At 50.2% G+C, this 17,348-nt stretch overlaps 2 non-coding genes across 2 annotated transcripts; both read left to right on the forward strand.

Annotated features, from left to right (window-relative positions):
- The first annotated feature begins 6,421 nt into the window (after nucleotides 1-6,421).
- On the forward strand, nucleotides 6,422-6,540 carry LOC141266804 (5S ribosomal RNA). Its single transcript, XR_012320827.1, has one exon. It is a non-coding gene; the product is annotated as a 5S ribosomal RNA (ribosomal RNA).
- Nucleotides 6,541-14,268: 7,728 nt separating this feature from the next.
- Nucleotides 14,269-14,387, forward strand: LOC141266365 (5S ribosomal RNA). Its single transcript, XR_012320404.1, has one exon. It is a non-coding gene; the product is annotated as a 5S ribosomal RNA (ribosomal RNA).
- The last annotated feature ends 2,961 nt before the right edge of the window (nucleotides 14,388-17,348 follow it).

The raw sequence follows: 17,348 nt of genomic DNA on the forward strand, positions 1-17,348 counted from the left end.
TGGACCTCCAGCATTGTTGCTTATTTACTTTTAATACTAGGCTTCTTTTCACCAGGACCAGCGACTCTCGCATGACTGGAGGCAACCACCGCTGACCTGGAGGCAACCACTGGTAACCCGGAGGCCAGTTTACAGCACAACCCAAGCTAAACACCTTTGCAGGCCACACGACCCCCCCGAAGAGCAGCTCAAATTCACTCGCAACCATCTCACCCTCTTCCTTCATTCACTCCTGGGCGTTTCGCTCCACCCCAAGTTGTGGGTCCAGCTTGCTCTTTCTGTCACATCCCCGCGATGAACGGTTTAGCCTGCAGGAGACCCTGCGCCGAGCCATTTTTAAACACATCTGATGCGGCAGGTGTTTCATTGCTCAACAAACAACACCTATAGGGACGGCACAGCCTATGCATCGGTCCTTCGGAGACCGCCCCAGAACGGCCAGAGTTCTCGTCCCCACGCGAGCCTGAGGAAGGCTGGCCGGTCGATGGGCCAAGCAGCGTCTACTGGCCATACCACCTTGGATACGTCCGATCTCGGAAGCAAAGCAGAGATGGGTTCAGAAATACTTGGTTGGGACACCTCCTGAGAACACCAGGTATTGTAGACAATTTTGATGACGTTTTGCCATCTTGCGCAGCTCGGCTAGCATGGAGTGGCGCCTTGCTGGACACCGACCTTACGTAAAGTAGAGGATGGAAGTCCCAAGCCCCCCAAGACCTCTAAGATAAGGACGCAACCCCGCCGCCTCTACCAGGCCTCACACCGAGCTCCTTGCCACGGCTAGGAGTGCTTATTGACCCCGCAGCCGGCCGTATGCAAATGATGGCGTTAAAAGCATCTCGCGCTGTGAAGGGGCCAGGCTTTCAGCAGCTGCCCAGGGGATGGTTTTAGAGGGCGACCGCCTAACGAGGGCCAGCAGAAGTAACGTCTTCTTCTTCAAAGAAGCTTGTGTAACTAACCCAATCAGACAGCTGCCCAGGAGCTAATGACGCGCCCCCTGGGCCAGTGTTGTTTGGGGAATACCCGGAGCCGGATCAGATGGGGGTTGTAGTCTCCGAGTGGCGGTGACCCGGTCCGTGCCCAGGGTGTCAAGCTCAGTGTGTGGCAGTCCTTATGATGTTACTAGATGTTCTTTTATGTCGACTACGCCACCCGTTGAATTGCGGTCAGTACGGCCGCCGCTGCAGCAGGGTCCGCTGAGGCTGATGGTGTTTGTGCAGCTTCGGTAGTATAACCCCCAACGGGAGGGGTATGGCCTCAGGGGGTCAGGTGCAGAGGATGGTGGTTGTGGAAGTGCAGTGAAGATGGTAATGAGAGTCAGAGTCGGGTTGTGCAGTTCAGGGTTTTTACTTACTGTGGTTTTTGTACCGGTCACTCCGGCCTTGAGTGACCACCCGAGCCGTGCTGCGTCCACCAGGTCCTGGACTCGGCCAACCCCCAAGTAGTTCCGGAGCGTGGTTCTGAGCTCCCTTTCTGTCCTGTCCTCTTCTCTGGCCTTCCCCACCAGGGATCCACCTATGTCCGGCTCCCTCGGGCCTCTTGGTGGTAAACCCTTGTCTCTGGGTTCCCTGACCCTATTCCTGGTCTGCCTTCCGGGTGGATTTAGTGGGTGGTCGTGGCAGATCCTGCCCACGACCTCCGGTCTCTGGCTAAGGTGTGCTGTAGCCTCTGCCAGCTTGGGATCCGGTACCCTGTTGCCAACTCTTCACCCTTGGATTTAGTTTGGGCTCTCAGAGTTCCTTCTTTCTCCCCCTCTGGGTCTTTCTTTCTCCTCTCTCTTGGCCTGGGGCTGCTCTGCTCTTCTGCTTTCTTCCTCTACTCACTCAACAAAAGACTGACAGACTGACCCTCACTCTGCAAAAAGACCCTGTCCTAAGATGGTGCCCACCTTATATACTCCCTCTATGTGTGAGCTCAGGTGACCAGCACCCAATGAGCTCCTAACTTTACCCAGACTGCTCCCCCTATCTGCCCCTACACTACTGGGATGTTCCACCCCCCCTCCCACTCCAGCCAAGGACAGACTCGGTCGTACCTGCACATTTCTAAGTGGGAGTACCGTTGGTCTGCCCTCCGGAAATGGGATGTGTGTAGTGCATGCAGCCTACTGAGCTCAGCTCCACACTCCATCCTTACCCGGGAGTGGAATATCACACCTCTGGCTTGAGGTGCAATACCCCTGTAGCAGCCGAATCCTCAGGGTGCTACATTCCCCCCTGGTAAATCACAGCACGTCCTCGGGCTGTAAGAAAACAAAACACCAAAACATACAATTTTTGCATAAACAACATAATAAAACATCATATAAAACTTTTCATAAAAACTTTTCATTAGAAACATTCTTGTCTTCTGGTACCTCCGGTCACGGTGCAACTTGTGACCGGGTATAGTGCAACAGTTTCTTTAAGAAAATGGTTTTCCTATAAAACCAGTAGGGGGCGCTTTAGGAAGCGCAACTATATACAATAGGGAAGGTGGCCGCTCTCAGTCCTCGGCCAGGTTATGGATAGGGGACACACGGGTTAACAGTTCAATTCGCTGGTCCCAACGGGGACTATAATAGCAGCAACAGTTTTTGGTACCCTTACGGGTAACTATATACAGTCTCTTCACTACCGTACTCAACGACGGCGTCCTCCTGCTCTTTCTTTGTGGACAGTTTCAGTTTCAGACCCGTCCGGGTCCTCTTGCTCCTCCTCACACCGCAGCTCCTCCTCCGTCAGGCGATGCACATGGAGGGCGTAGGGTCCTTTGGCACACTTGTGCCGGGTGAAGGTGACCTCGTCCCCTAAATACAGGTCACGACCTCTGTGTCCCTCCGGTAGGTGGGACTCAACGTCTCTCCTGGTCACGAAGACGTCGCCTGGGGTGCGGTGATCCCTGATGAAACCCCACCCATGCTGCAGATTGAACTTTATCACAGTCCCGATGGTACGGGGACCATGCGCTGCACGGGGGTTTCTCCTGGTCCGGCTCTTCTGCTCCGCGCTCCTTATTTGGGCTTGCTGTTCCCGGACCCGCCTCTCTCTCCGCTCCCTCTCAAAGACCTCGAGCTGCTGGCGGCAGCACTCTGCACGCTCCGCTGCGGCTGCCCGTGTCTCCTGAGTGAACCCCATGAGGTCTTCTCCGGTGGGATCCCACTCAAACTGGGTCTCTTCTAGCGGGGGCGAGATCCTCTTTATGGGCTTTGGAGCCGGGATCAGGGGTTCGCACATGGCCCTTGCTTTTTGCAGCTCCAGCTGGATGTATTCCTGGGGCCATACGAAGGGCTGCCCATCCGGGCACGTATGTTGGGCGAACAGGTCTTCACCCAGGTGCGGCACTCTTGTTTTTATGGGCGCAGTGGTGGTAGCGGCGCCCGGGTTAACCAGGCCTTGCGACCAGGCCTGGGGCACCTTGAAAGTAAAGGGCACCGTAAGAACGGCGGCGCCCTGTGTTACTTGGCCCTGCGACCAGGCCGGGGGCTCCGCGGAGGTAGGGGGCGCTGTTGGTATTGCGTCGCCCGGGGGTACTAGGCCTTGCGACCAGGCCGATGGTACTTCCTGCTTGACCACGCTCGGGGTCGAGGCGTGTGACGTCACAGGGGTCGCGGCTTCCGTTTGAGGCCTAGTCTGCGGCGGTGACGTTGCAGCGACGGGCACCGCAGGGGGTACTTCGGGCTCTGCGACGGGGAGCTGGGGCAGGCACGCGGTTTCCCGGCTCGGGGTAGTGACGTCCCCTTTACCTGCCTCCATTCGTTCGGCTCCCTTCTCGGCGCCGTCTCCGGCCTTCAGTCCTCCTGCGCCATCCTCAGAGGCGGTCTGTCTCCTCGTCTCGGGTGGCGTGCTCCGCTGACGAGTCTCGGTCTGCTGGGCCATCTCTCGGCTCCACTCCGCCAACGTCTCTCGTTGCACCCGGGCCAACCTCTGTGCGAGGCCCTCCAGCGCAGTCTGTGCACACTCCCGATCTCGGGGGAGCTGTGCTAGAATCTCCAGCAGGCTTTCTGGAGTGGCGACCGGCAACAGGCTCCTGACCACTGGGTCGGTGCTGCCTGGAGTGGCGGCCCGCATCAGGCTCCTGACCACTGGGTCGGTGCTGCCTGGCTCTCCCTCCATCTCCGGGTGTGCTTTCTCTGGACTCTTCTCCAGGCTTCTCGTCTCCGGGTGCGCTCTCTCTGGACTGCTCCAGGCGGCACCCATCTTCGTTCTTTTCTTTTGTCTCCGCCCACATTGAAGGTGGTCCCGGGGCAACTTTGTGATTGTCAGTTCCAGGGGCAGTTCTCTCACGCTGATGGACATATCAATCATCACAGTCTCTGCTGGTGGGGGCGGTTTCCACTTTTGGCGCCATTCTTCGACCTGGCCCACGATGGGAGGTGGCCTTTTGCCACCCTCTGGCACGCCCATAATGGCGTCCGCTCCCCCAAGGCGGGAAATCTTTGGAAATGGCGGGAATCGTCTCCCAGTGGCGGGAAACTCCATGGATGGCGGGAAAAAGCTGCAAATGGCGGACAACCGGCGGGAAACGACCTGTGATGGGGCCCGTTGGCGGGGACCCTCCGGAACCGGCAGGAGACTTCTTTTTGAGGTAACGGTGAACTTTTCTTCAGGCACGCAGTACCCGGTTGTTGCGGGCACGTTATCCTGCCGACTACGCCAAAGTTGATGCGCCCCCTGGGCCAGTGTTGTTTGGGGAATACCCGGAGCCGGATCAGATGGGGGTTGTAGTCTCCGAGTGGCGGTGACCCGGTCCGTGCCCAGGGTGTCAAGCTCAGTGTGTGGCAGTCCTTATGATGTTACTAGATGTTCTTTTATGTCGACTACGCCACCCGTTGAATTGCGGTCAGTACGGCCGCCGCTGCAGCAGGGTCCGCTGAGGCTGATGGTGTTTGTGCAGCTTCGGTAGTATAACCCCCAACGGGAGGGGTATGGCCTCAGGGGGTCAGGTGCAGAGGATGGTGGTTGTGGAAGTGCAGTGAAGATGGTAATGAGAGTCAGAGTCGGGTTGTGCAGTTCAGGGTTTTTACTTACTGCTGTTTTTGTACCGGTCACTCCGGCCTTGAGTGACCACCCGAGCCGTGCTGCGTCCACCAGGTCCTGGACTCGACCAACCCCCAAGTAGTTCCGGAGCGTGGTTCTGAGCTCCCTTTCTGTCCTGTCCTCTTCTCTGGCCTTCCCCACCAGGGATCCACCTATGTCCGGCTCCCTCGGGCCTCTTGGTGGTAAACCCTTGTCTCTGGGTTCCCTGACCCTATTCCTGGTCTGCCTTCCGGGTGGATTTAGTGGGTGGTCGTGGCAGATCCTGCCCACGACCTCCGGTCTCTGGCTAAGGTGTGCTGTAGCCTCTGCCAGCTTGGGATCCGGTACCCTGTTGCCAACTCTTCACCCTTGGATTTAGTTTGGGCTCTCAGAGTTCCTTCTTTCTCCCCCTCTGGGTCTTTCTTTCTCCTCTCTCTTGGCCTGGGGCTGCTCTGCTCTTCTGCTTTCTTCCTCTACTCACTCCACAAAAGACTGACAGACTGACCCTCACTCTGCAAAAAGACCCTGTCCTAAGATGGTGCCCACCTTATATACTCCCTCTATGTGTGAGCTCAGGTGACCAGCACCCAATGAGCTCCTAACTTTACCCAGACTGCTCCCCCTATCTGCCCCTACACTACTGGGATGTTCCACCCCCCCTCCCACTCCAGCCAAGGACAGACTCGGTCGTACCTGCACATTTCTAAGTGGGAGTACCGTTGGTCTGCCCTCCGGAAATGGGATGTGTGTAGTGCATGCAGCCTACTGAGCTCAGCTCCACACTCCATCCTTACCCGGGAGTGGAATATCACACCTCTGGCTTGAGGTGCAATACCCCTGTAGCAGCCGAATCCTCAGGGTGCTACACTAACCTCAGTGCTAGGAAGGAGCGGGAGGGAATTGAGGGGGTGGTTCCTGCTAAGGCCCTGAAATAATAATAAGACAGGCAGGAGAGTCTGACGCATGGTGGCGGAAAAGCTGCAGGTGCAAATAGGGAATGTGGTCTCGTGCGAGCAACTTGTGCATGCTCGCTGTGTGTGAGTGTGCGCTTCCTAGGTACGGCGCGCTGCAGACAGTCAAAAGGGTTGCTCCCTTTCATTAAAAGTTAATCCCCGGCTGCAGGCTATTAGAAAGCAACTAACCGCACTCTACTCACCCTACCCAGGTCTACCGGTGAGTCTCGCCGCTGCTCCCGGGCCTGTGGCATTGGCCGCGACGCTGACATTCCGTCGACAGCGCGGCAGCAGATCAGTGAGCTCAGCGTCTCTGAGCGGGGCGTTCTGTCTACAAGACCTTTTTAAGGAGCCAGCAAAAAACTGAAGAGAAAGGAAAGCACAAAAGCACCTTATCTTACTAAGCACTGGAAAGGGCAGCCGGCAACCGGACGTCAAAGTGGAAAAGCAGCAAGTGAGAGGCCTGTCTCTGCCTATTGCCACACCACCCTGAACACGCCCAATCTTGTCTGATCTTGGAAGCTAAGCAGGGTTGGGCCTGGTTAGTACTTGGATGGGAGACTGCCTGGGAATACCAGGTGCTGTAGGCTTTTGCTTTTTCTTACTTCCACCAGCAGGGGTCACTCTCCTCTATGCCTTTTTTCCATTCCTTTTTTCACAAGCGCACACATGCTCCTTTCTTCTTTTCATTTGCTTTCTCTCTTGCGCTATTTAATCCTTGCAAAATACCAGCATCCTTCTCATCACCGTGGGCCTCCAGCATTGTTGCTTATTTACTTTTAATACTAGGCTTCTTTTCACCAGGACCAGCGACTCCCGCATGACTGGAGGAAACCACCGCTGACCTGGAGGCCAGTTTACAGCACAACCCAAGCAAAACACCTTTGCAGGCCACACGACCCCCCCCGAAGAGCAGCTCAAATTCACTCGCAACCATCTCACCCTCTTCCTTCATTCACTCCTGGGCGTTTCGCTCCACCCCAAGTTGTGGGTCCAGCTTGCTCTTTCTGTCACATCCCCGCGATGAACGGTTTAGCCTGCAGGAGACCCTGCGCCGAGCCATTTTTAAACACATCTGATGCGGCAGGTGTTTCATTGCTCAACAAACAACACCTATAGGGACGGCACAGCCTATGCATCGGTCCTTCGGAGACCGCCCCAGAACGGCCAGAGTTCTCGTCCCCACGCGAGCCTGAGGAAGGCTGGCCGGGCGATGGGCCAAGCAGCGTCTACTGGCCATACCACCTTGGATACGTCCGATCTCGGAAGCAAAGCAGAGATGGGTTCGGAAATACTTGGTTGGGACACCTCCTGAGAACACCAGGTATTGTAGACAATTTTGATGACGTTTTGCCATCTTGCCCAGCTCGGCTAGCATGGAGTGGCGCCTTGCTGGACACCGACCTTACGTAAAGTAGAGGCTGGAAGTTCCAAGCCTCCCAAGTCCCCCAAGACCTCTAAGATAAGGACGCAACCCCGCCGCCTCTACCAGGCCTCACACCGAGCTCCTTGCCACGGCTAGGAGTGCTTATTGACCCCGCAGCCGGCCGTATGCAAATGATGGCGTTAAAAGCATCTCGCGCTGTGAAGGGGCCAGGCTTTCAGCAGCTGCCCAGGGGATGGTTTTAGAGGGCGACCGCCTAACGAGGGCCAGCAGAAGTAACGTCTTCTTCTTCAAAGAAGCTTGTGTAACTAACCCAATCAGACAGCTGCCCAGGAGCTAACCTCAGTGCTAGGAAGGAGCTGGAGGGAATTGAGGGGGTGGTTCCTGCTAAGGCCCTGAAATAATAATAAGACAGGCAGGAGAGTCTGACGCATGGTGGCGGAAAAGCTGCAGGTGCAAATAGGGAATGTGGTCTCGTGCGAGCAACTTGTGCATGCTCGCTGTGTGTGAGTGTGCGCTTCCTAGGTACGGCGTGCTGCAGACAGTCAAAAGGGTTGCTCCCTTTCATTAAAAGTTAATCCCCGGCTGCAGGCTATTAGAAAGCAACTAACCACGCTCTACTCACCCTACCCAGGTCTACCGGTGAGTCTCGCCGCTGCTCCCAGCCTGTGGCATTGGCCGCGATGCTGACGTTCCGTCGACAGCGCGGCAGCCGATCAGTGAGCTCAGCGGCTCTGAGCGGGGCGTTCTGTCTACAAGACCTTTTTAACCCCTTAAGCCCCGCGGGTGGTTTGCACGTTAATGACCGGGCCAATTTTTACAATTCTGACCACTGTCACTTTATGAGGTAATTACTCTCGAACGCTTCAACGGATCCCCCTGATTCTGAGATTGTTTTTTCGTGACATATTGTACTTCATGATTGTGGAAAAATTTCTTCGATATCACTTGCGTTTATTTGTGAAAAAAACGGAAATTTGGCGAAAATTTTGAAAATTTTGCAATTTTCAAAATTTGAATTTTTAAGCCCTGAAATCAGAGCGATATGTCACACAAAATAGTTAATAAATAACATTTCCCACATGTCTACTTTACATCAGCACAATTTTAGAACCAACATTTTTTTTTGTTAGGGAGCTATAAGGGTTAAAAGTTGACCAGCGATTTCTCATTTTTCCAACAAAATTTACAAAACCATTTTTTTAGGGACCACATCACATTTGAAGTCACTTTGAGAGGTCTTTATGACAGAAAATACCCAAAAGTGACACCATTCTAAAAACTGCACCCCTCAAGGTGCTCAAAACCACATTCAAGAACTTTATTAACCCTTCAGGTGCTTCACAGGAATTTTTTGAATGTGGAAGAAAAAAATGAACATTTAACTTTTATCACAAAAATGTTAATTTAGACCCAATTTTTTTTATTTTCACAGGGGTAACAAGAAAAAATGGACCCCAAAATTTGTTGTGCAATTTCCCCTGGGCACGCAGATACCCAATATTTGAAAAAAAAAATACTGTTTGGGCGCACGGCAGGGCTCGGAAGGGAAGGAGCGCTATTTGACTTTTTGATTGTAAAATTTGCTTGAATAATTAGCGGACGCCATGTTGTGTTTGGAGAGCCCATGTGTGCCCAAACTTTGAAGCTCCCCCACAAGTGACCCCATTTTGGAAACTAGACCCCCCAAGGCACCTTTCTAGATGCATAGTGAGCACTTGGAACCCCCAGGTGCTTCACAAATTGATTCGTAACAATGAAAAAGTGAAAAAAAAAACACTTTTTCATTTTTATGAATCAATTTGTGAAGCACCTGAGGGTTCCAAGTGCTCACAATGCATCCAGATAGGTGCCTTGGGGGGTCTAGTTTCCAAAATGGGGTCACTTGTGGGGGAGCTCCAATGTTTGGGCACACAGCGGCTCTCCAAACGCAACATGGTGTCGCTAACAATTTGAGCCGATTTTCCGTTAAATTTGTTAGAGGACACCATGTTGCATTTAGAGAGTCCCTGTGTGCCCAAACATTGGAGCTCCCCCACAAGTGACCCCATTTTGGAAACTAGACCCCCCAAGGCACCTATCTAGATGCATAGTGAGCACTTGGAACCCCCAGGTGCTTCACAAATTGATTCGTAACAATGAAAAAGTGAAAAAAAAAACACTTTTTCATTTTTATGAATCAATTTGTGAAGCACCTGGGGGTTCCAACTGCTCACTATGCATCTAGATAGGTGCCTTGGGGGGTCTAGTTTCCAAAATGGGGTCACTTGTGGGAGAGCTCCAATGTTTGGGCACACAGGGACTCTCTAAATGCAACATGGTATCCGCTAACAAATTGAATGGAAAATCGGCTCAAATTGTTAGCGGACACCACATTGCGTTTGGAGAGCTTCTCTGTGCCCAAACTTTGGAGCTCCCCCACAAGTGACCCCATTTTGGAAACTAGACCCCCCAAGGCACCTTTCTAGATGCATAGTGAGCACTTGGAACCCCCAGGTGCTTCACAAATTGATTCGTAATAATGAAAAAGTGAAAAAAAAAACACTTTTTCATTTTTACGAATCAATTTGTGAAGCACCTAGGGGTTCCAAGTGCTCACTATGCATCTAGATAGGTGCCTTGGGGGGTCTAGTTTCCAAAATGGGGTCACTTGTGGGGGAGCTCCAATGTTTGGGCACACAGGGACTCTCTAAATGCAACATGGTATCCGCTAACAAATTGAATGGAAAATCGGCTCAAATTGTTAGCGGACGCCACATTGCGTTTGGAGAGCCCCTCTGTGCCCAAACTTTGGAGCTCCCCCACAAGTGACCCCATTTTGGAAACTAGACCCCCCAGGGCACCTTTCTAGATGCATAGTGAGCACTTGGAACCCCCAGGTGCTTCACAAATTGATTCGTAATAATGAAAAAGTGAAAAAAAAAACACTTTTTCATTTTTACGAATTAATTTGTGAAGCACCTAGGGGTTCCAAGTGCTCACTATGCATCTAGATAGGTGCCTTGGGGGGTCTAGTTTCCAAAATGGGGTCACTTGTGGAGGAGCTCCAATGTTTGGGCACACAGGGACTCTCCAAATGCAACATGATATCCGCTAACAATTTGAGCCGACAATTTGTTAGCGGATATCATGTTGCATTTGGAGAGTCCCTGTGTGCCCAAACATTGGAGCTCCCCCACAAGTGACCCCATTTTGGAAACTAGACCCCCCAAGGCACCTATCTAGATTCATAGTGAGCACTTGGAACCCCAGGTGCTTCACAAATTGATTCATAAAAATGAAAAAGTGTTTTTTTTTTCACTTTTTCATTTTTACGAATCAATTTGTGAAGCACCTGGGGGTTCCAAGTGCTCACTATGCATCTAGAAAGGTGCCTTGGGGGGTCTAGTTTCCAAAATGGGGTCACTTGTGGGGGAGCTCCAAAGTTTGGGCACAGAGGGGCTCTCCAAACGCAATGTGGTGTCCGCTAACAATTTGAGCCGATTTTCCATTCAATTTGTTAGCGGATACCATGTTGCATTTAGAGAGTCGCTGTGTGCCCAAACATTGGAGCTCCCCCACAAGTTACCCCATTTTGGAAACTAGACCCCCCAAGGCACCTATCTAGATTCATAGTGAGCACTTGGAACCCCAGGTGCTTCACAAATTGATTCATAAAAATGAAAAAGTGTTTTTTTTTTCACTTTTTCATTTTTACGAATCAATTTGTGAAGCACCTGGGGGTTCCAAGTGCTCACTATGCATCTAGAAAGGTGCCTTGGGGGGTCTAGTTTCCAAAATGGGGTCACTTGTGGGGGAGCTCCAAAGTTTGGGCACAGAGGGGCTCTCCAAACGCAATGTGGTGTCCGCTAACAATTTGAGCCGATTTTCCATTCAATTTGTTAGCGGATACCATGTTGCATTTAGAGAGTCCCTGTGTGCCCAAACATTGGAGCTCCCCCACAAGTGACCCCATTTTGGAAACTAGACCCCCCAAGGCACCTATCTAGATTCATAGTGAGCACTTGGAACCCCAGGTGCTTCACAAATTGATCCATAAAAATGAAAAAGTGTTTTTTTTTTCACTTTTTCATTTTTACGAATCAATTTGTGAAGCACCTGGGGGTTCCAAGTGCTCACTATGCATCTAGAAAGGTGCCTTGGGGGGTCTAGTTTCCAAAATGGGGTCACTTGTGGGGGAGCTCCAAAGTTTGGGCACAGAGGGGCTCTCCAAACGCAATGTGGTGTCCGCTAACAATTTGAGCCGATTTTCCATTCAATTTGTTAGCGGATACCATGTTGCATTTAGAGAGTCCCTGTGTGCCCAAACATTGGAGCTCCCCCACAAGTGACCCCATTTTGGAAACTAGACCCCCCAAGGCACCTATCTAGATTCATAGTGAGCACTTGGAACCCCAGGTGCTTCACAAATTGATTCATAAAAATGAAAAAGTGTTTTATTTTCACTTTTTCATTTTTACGAATCAATTTGTGAAGCACCTGGGGGTTCTAAGTGCTCACTATGCATCTAGATAGGTGCCTTGGGGGGTCTAGTTTCCAAAATGGGGTCAGTTGTGGGGGAGCTCCAATGTTTGGACACACAGGGGCTCTCCAAACGCAACATGGCGTCCGCTAACAATTTGAGCCGATTTTCCATTCAATTTGTTAGCGGACACCATGTCGCGTTTGGAGAGCCCGTGATGTGCCTAAACAGTGGAGCTCCACCACAAGTGTCCCCATTTTGGAAACTATACCCCTCAAAGATTTTATTAAGGTGTATAGTGAACATTTTGAACCCAGAGGTACGGCACATTATTTGTTTACGTTAGGTCATCATATTGAATAAGTTTTCATTATTCTTGAGCGCAAGTGCTCGCTACTTGAGTTTGCATCGGGTACTCAGGTATGCACCATGTACAGCGTGTGCTCGAGTGACATGCTCGAGTCCCTGCTCCGCATGTTTCACGGTTATTAGACACCCAAAAAAAAACATGCGGGGATCGCTCGTGCATGGCAGGCAATCCCCGTAAAGTTTTTTGGCCGCGAAGCATATGGGGCAGAGACTCGAGCATGTCACTCAAATACCCACGATACTAAATGCATACCAGAGCAAACTCAAGTAGCGAGCACTTGCTCTCAACACTAGTCGCCATATCGTCATCTTTTTTTCTTACTTTTGAAAAAAATCCCAACCCCAGCCCTAACCCTAGCACAACCCTAGCCCCAGCACAACCCTAGCCCCAGCACAACCCTAGCCCCAGCACAACCCTAGCCCCAGCACAACCCTAGCCCCAGCACAACCCTAGCCCCAAACCCAGCCCTAACCCTAGCCCAATCCTAACTCAAGAGTTTATTTTTGACGCCGTTCCTTGTGCGGTATAAGTGATTAGACGACTTTATTCTTCGGGTCGGTGTGATTACAGCAATGCCAGAATCATATGGGGTTTTTATGACTGACAGCTGTCACACACTAAAAGACGCATTTTTTGTAAAATCTAGTTTTTGCATCGCCATATTTTGAGAGCTATAATTTTTCCAGATTTTGGCAGACAGTCATGTGACGGCTCGTTTTTTCCGGGATGACTTGACGTTGTTATTGGTGCCATTTTCAGGCACGTGACATTTTTTGATCGCTTTCTATTCCGATTTTTGGGAGGCAGAATAAACAAAAACCAACAATTCAGGAATTGTTTTTTTTTTTTTTTTTTTATTCTGTTCCGCGTGTGGTAAAATTGATGAGGCAGCTTTATTCTTCGGGTCAGTACGTTTACAGCGGTACCACATTTGTATCATTTTTCTATGTTTTGGCGCTTATACACAATAAAAGCTATTTTATAGAAAAAAATATTTTTTAGTATTGCTTTATTCTGAGAGCTATAACTTTTTTATTTTTCGGCTGATGGAGCTATATGGCGGCTTGTTTTTTGCGGGACGAGATGACGTTTTCAGCGGTATCATTTTTATTTATATGCGTCTTTTTGATCGCGTGTTATTCCACTTTTTGTTTGGCGGTATGGTGATAAAGCATTGTTTTTTGCTTGTTTTTTTTTTTTTTTTTTTTACCGTGTTCACTGAAGGGGTTAACTAGTGGGACAGTTTTATAGGTCAGGTTGTTCCGGACGCGGCGATACCAAATATGTGTACTTTTATTGTTTTTTTTTTATTTTTTTTATAATAATATTTATTGATGGGTACATTATATTTTTATTTTTGGTGTATTATTTTTTTTATTTTTTTATAATATTTTTGCACATTTTTTTTTTTTTTTTTTTCCACTTTCACACAGTTTATACACTTTATTACTTTGTCCCACTCTGGGACTTTCACTTTTTTTTTTCTGATCGCCTGCATGGCACAGGAATGGAGCACCATCCCTATGCCATGAAGGCTGTCAGAAGTGCACAGTGTGAAGATTGCTTGGAGATGCACTGCGCATGTCCAAGCAATCTTCCTGCTCTCTGGTGACCCGGATGTTGTCATGACGACATCGGGTCGTCATGGCAACACCTGGGAAGCCTTTGCAGACTGCGCTGGAAGCCGGAAGAGGAGGTGAGTATCGCCGATCACCTCCCCTTGCCCCCGCAATGCCGCGATCGACTTCGATCGACTTCGATCGCAGCATCGCGGGGGTTAATGTGCTGGGAGCGGTGCGTGACCGCTCCCTGCACATAGTACCGGGTGTCAGCTGTGACAATCAGCTGACACCCGGCGGCGATCGCGCCCGCACAGCCTGTGTGCGCGCGCGATCGCGATGACGTACTAATACGGGTCTGGCTCTTAAGTCCCAGGGCACAGACGCGTATTAGTACGTCAGATGTTATTAAGGGGTTAAGGAGCCAGCAAAAAAGTGAAGAGAAAAGAAAGCACAAAAGCACCTTGTCTTACTAAGCACTGGAAAGGGCAGCCGGCAACCGGACGTCAAAGTGGAAAAGCAGCAAGTGAGAGGCCTGTCTCTGCCTACGGCCACACCACCCTGAACACGCCCGATCTTGTCTGATCTTGGAAGCTAAGCAGGGTTGGGCCTGGTTAGTACTTGGATGGGAGACTGCCTGGGAATACCAGGTGCTGTAGGCTTTTGCTTTTTCTTACTTCCACCAGCAGGGGTCACTCTCCTCTATGCCTTTTTTCCATTCCTTTTTTCACAAGCGCACACATGCTCCTTTCTTCTTTTCATTTGCTTTCTCTCTTGCGCTATTTAATCCTTGCAAAATACCAGCATCCTTTTCATCACTGTGGACCTCCAGCATTGTTGCTTATTTACCGTATATTCCGGCGTATAAGACGACTTTTGAAGACTGAAAAATCTTCTGTCTAGTCTGGGGTCGTCTTATACGCCGGTAATGCTTTTGAACTTTCAGAAATTGACATGCGGGGATACTCTGGGGGTGTTAATAAGCTGCCGTGGCCGTATCCCTGCCATGTCGGAGTTAATATAAGGTGGAGGGAGTTAAAATACAGCGGCGGTAGGTCCAGACAGTCAGCGCTTCTGTGCTGAAACTGACACATCGCTGCGTATTCCCAGCTCCGGACACAGCGCAGGGCTTCTGTGCTGACAGCTTTCACTTGTCACAGAAGCGCTGCGCTGTGTCCGGAGCTGGGAAGTTCGCATCGCTTCTGTGACAATATATGAAAAGCCGGCAATTCAGCAGCGGCATAAGCCGGCACCCGACAATTTAGAATATAAAGAATAGAGCTTCACACATAGATTAGATAGATAGAAACATGTCAGTCACATATATATGAAGTACAGTGACAGTATTGCTTACTGTACTTGTCATTTAGTGTAAAGGATTTATTAAAACAAATAATAGTGTTTTCATGCACCGTCTCTTTAAAAAAGCCGGCCGGCAATTCAGCAGCGGTACCCGACAATTTATAACAGACAGAATAGAGCTTCACACATAGATTAGATAGATAGAAACATGTCAGTCACATATATATGAAGTACAGTGATAGTGTTGGTTACTGTACTTGTCATTTAGTATTAAAATAAAGGATTTATTATTAAAAAAATTGGCGTGGGGTTCCCCTTAATTTTAGGCTCTAGCGGAGGTTAAGCAGACAGCTGGGGCAGATGTTTGAAGCCTGGGAAGGGGGTAATACCCACGGAGCTTCCCAGACTACTAATATCAGCCCCCAGCTGAATACCTAGTCTTTACTAGCTATTAAAATGGGGGACCCCCCAAAAAAAATGACGTGGGGTCCCCCCTAATTTAATAGCTAGCAAAGGCTAGGCAGACAGCTGGGGGCTGATATTAATAGCCCAGGAAGGGAGCCATGAATATTGGCCCCCTCCCAGGCTAGAAACACCAGCCGTCAGCCGCCCCAGAAATGGCGCATCCATAGGATGCGCCAATTCTGGCACTTAGCCTCGCTCTTCCACGCTGCCCTGGTGCGGTGGCAGGGGGTAATAGGGTTGGGGTTGATGTCAGCTTATAATGCCAGCTGACATCAAGCCCAGGTTAGTAATGGAGAGGCGTCTATAAGACACCCCCATTACTAACCCCATAGTCAAAGTTAAAAAAAACACAAACACCCAGAATAAAGTCCTTTAATTGAAATAAAGACACAATTCTTTATTGTTCTAAATTAAACCATACTTACCATCACGCCCATTCCAGCTGAAGCCAACGATCTCCTGCAATAAAAGAAAAATAATAAACCAACCTCATCCTTACCTCTCCATGGTTCCCAGGACAGCTTCAGCTCTGCTACATCGAGATGACAGGCTGGACCGCAGCAGAACGCCGCCATCCAGCCTGTCATCCCGCAGACACTGAGAAGCGCAGGCATGCTTGTGCTCCTCAGTGTCTCGCTGTGACGGCATCCAGATGAGCCGACAATGAACTCAGCTCACCTCCTGGACGTCCGTCACTGACAGCGTGGGAAACTTCTACTGCGCATGCGGGGAGCAGGAGAATTTTCCCACGCTGTCAGTGACGTGCATGAGGTGAGCCGAGTTCATTGGACATGATCTCGGCTCATCTGGATGCCGTCACAGTCAGACACTGAGGAGCACAAGTATGCCTGCGCTTCTCAGTGTCTGCCGCATGGCAAGCTGAACGGCAGCGTTCTGCTGCGGTGCAGCTTGTCATGTGAATGTAGCAGAGCTGGACCGGTCCTGGGAACCATGGAAAGGTAAGGATGAGGTTGCTTTATTATTTTACTTTTATTGCAGGAGATCGTTGGCTTCAGCTGGAATGGGCGTGATGGTAAGTATGGTTTAATTTAGAACATTAAAAAATTGTGTCTTTATTTCAATTAAAGGACTTTATTCTGGATGTTTGTGTTTTTTTTAATTACATTACTAGAAATTCATGGTGGTCATGTCTAATATTGGCGTGACCCCATGAATTTCGGGCTTAGGGCCAGCTGATAATACCAAGCTGGCCCTAACCCCTTTATTACCCAGTGAGCCACCGCACCAGGGCCCTGGATGAGTTGGGTACAGCGCCAGAAGATGGCGCTTCTATGAACGCGCCATTTTCCGGGGTGGCTGCGGACTGCAATTTGCAGCGGGGGGGGCCCAGAAAGCTTGGGTCTCCCTGCGCTGCAGATTCCAGCCCCCATCTGCCTAGTTGTACCTGGCTGGACACAAAAATAGGGCGAAGCCCCACGTCTTTTTTTTTAAATTATTTCATGAAATAATTAAAAAAAAAAGGGCTTCCCTATATTGTTGTGTCCGGCCAGGTACAAATAGGCAGCTGGTGGTTGGGGGCAGCCCGTTCCTGCCTGCTGTACCTGGCTGGACACAAAAATATGGCGAAGCCCACGTCAACATTTTTGGGAAAAATTAATTACAAAATTAATAATAATTTAGGGACTGCATCTTTATTAACCCCTCAATTGTCATTTAGTGTTAAAATAAAGGATTTTTTAAAAAGAAAATTGGCGTGGGATCCCCCATCATTATAGTCTCTAGCGGAGGTTAAGCAGACGGCTGGGGCAGATGTTTGAAGTCTGGGAAGGGGGTAATACCCACGGAGCTTCCCAGGCTACTAATATCAGCCCCCAGCTGAATACCTAGCCTTTACT

Source organism: Phyllobates terribilis, unplaced genomic scaffold (assembly GCF_046119375.1).
Source record: "Phyllobates terribilis strain yellow unplaced genomic scaffold, ASM4611937v1 Scaffold_4__5_contigs__length_816908805, whole genome shotgun sequence".
NCBI lineage: Eukaryota > Metazoa > Chordata > Amphibia > Anura > Dendrobatidae > Phyllobates > Phyllobates terribilis.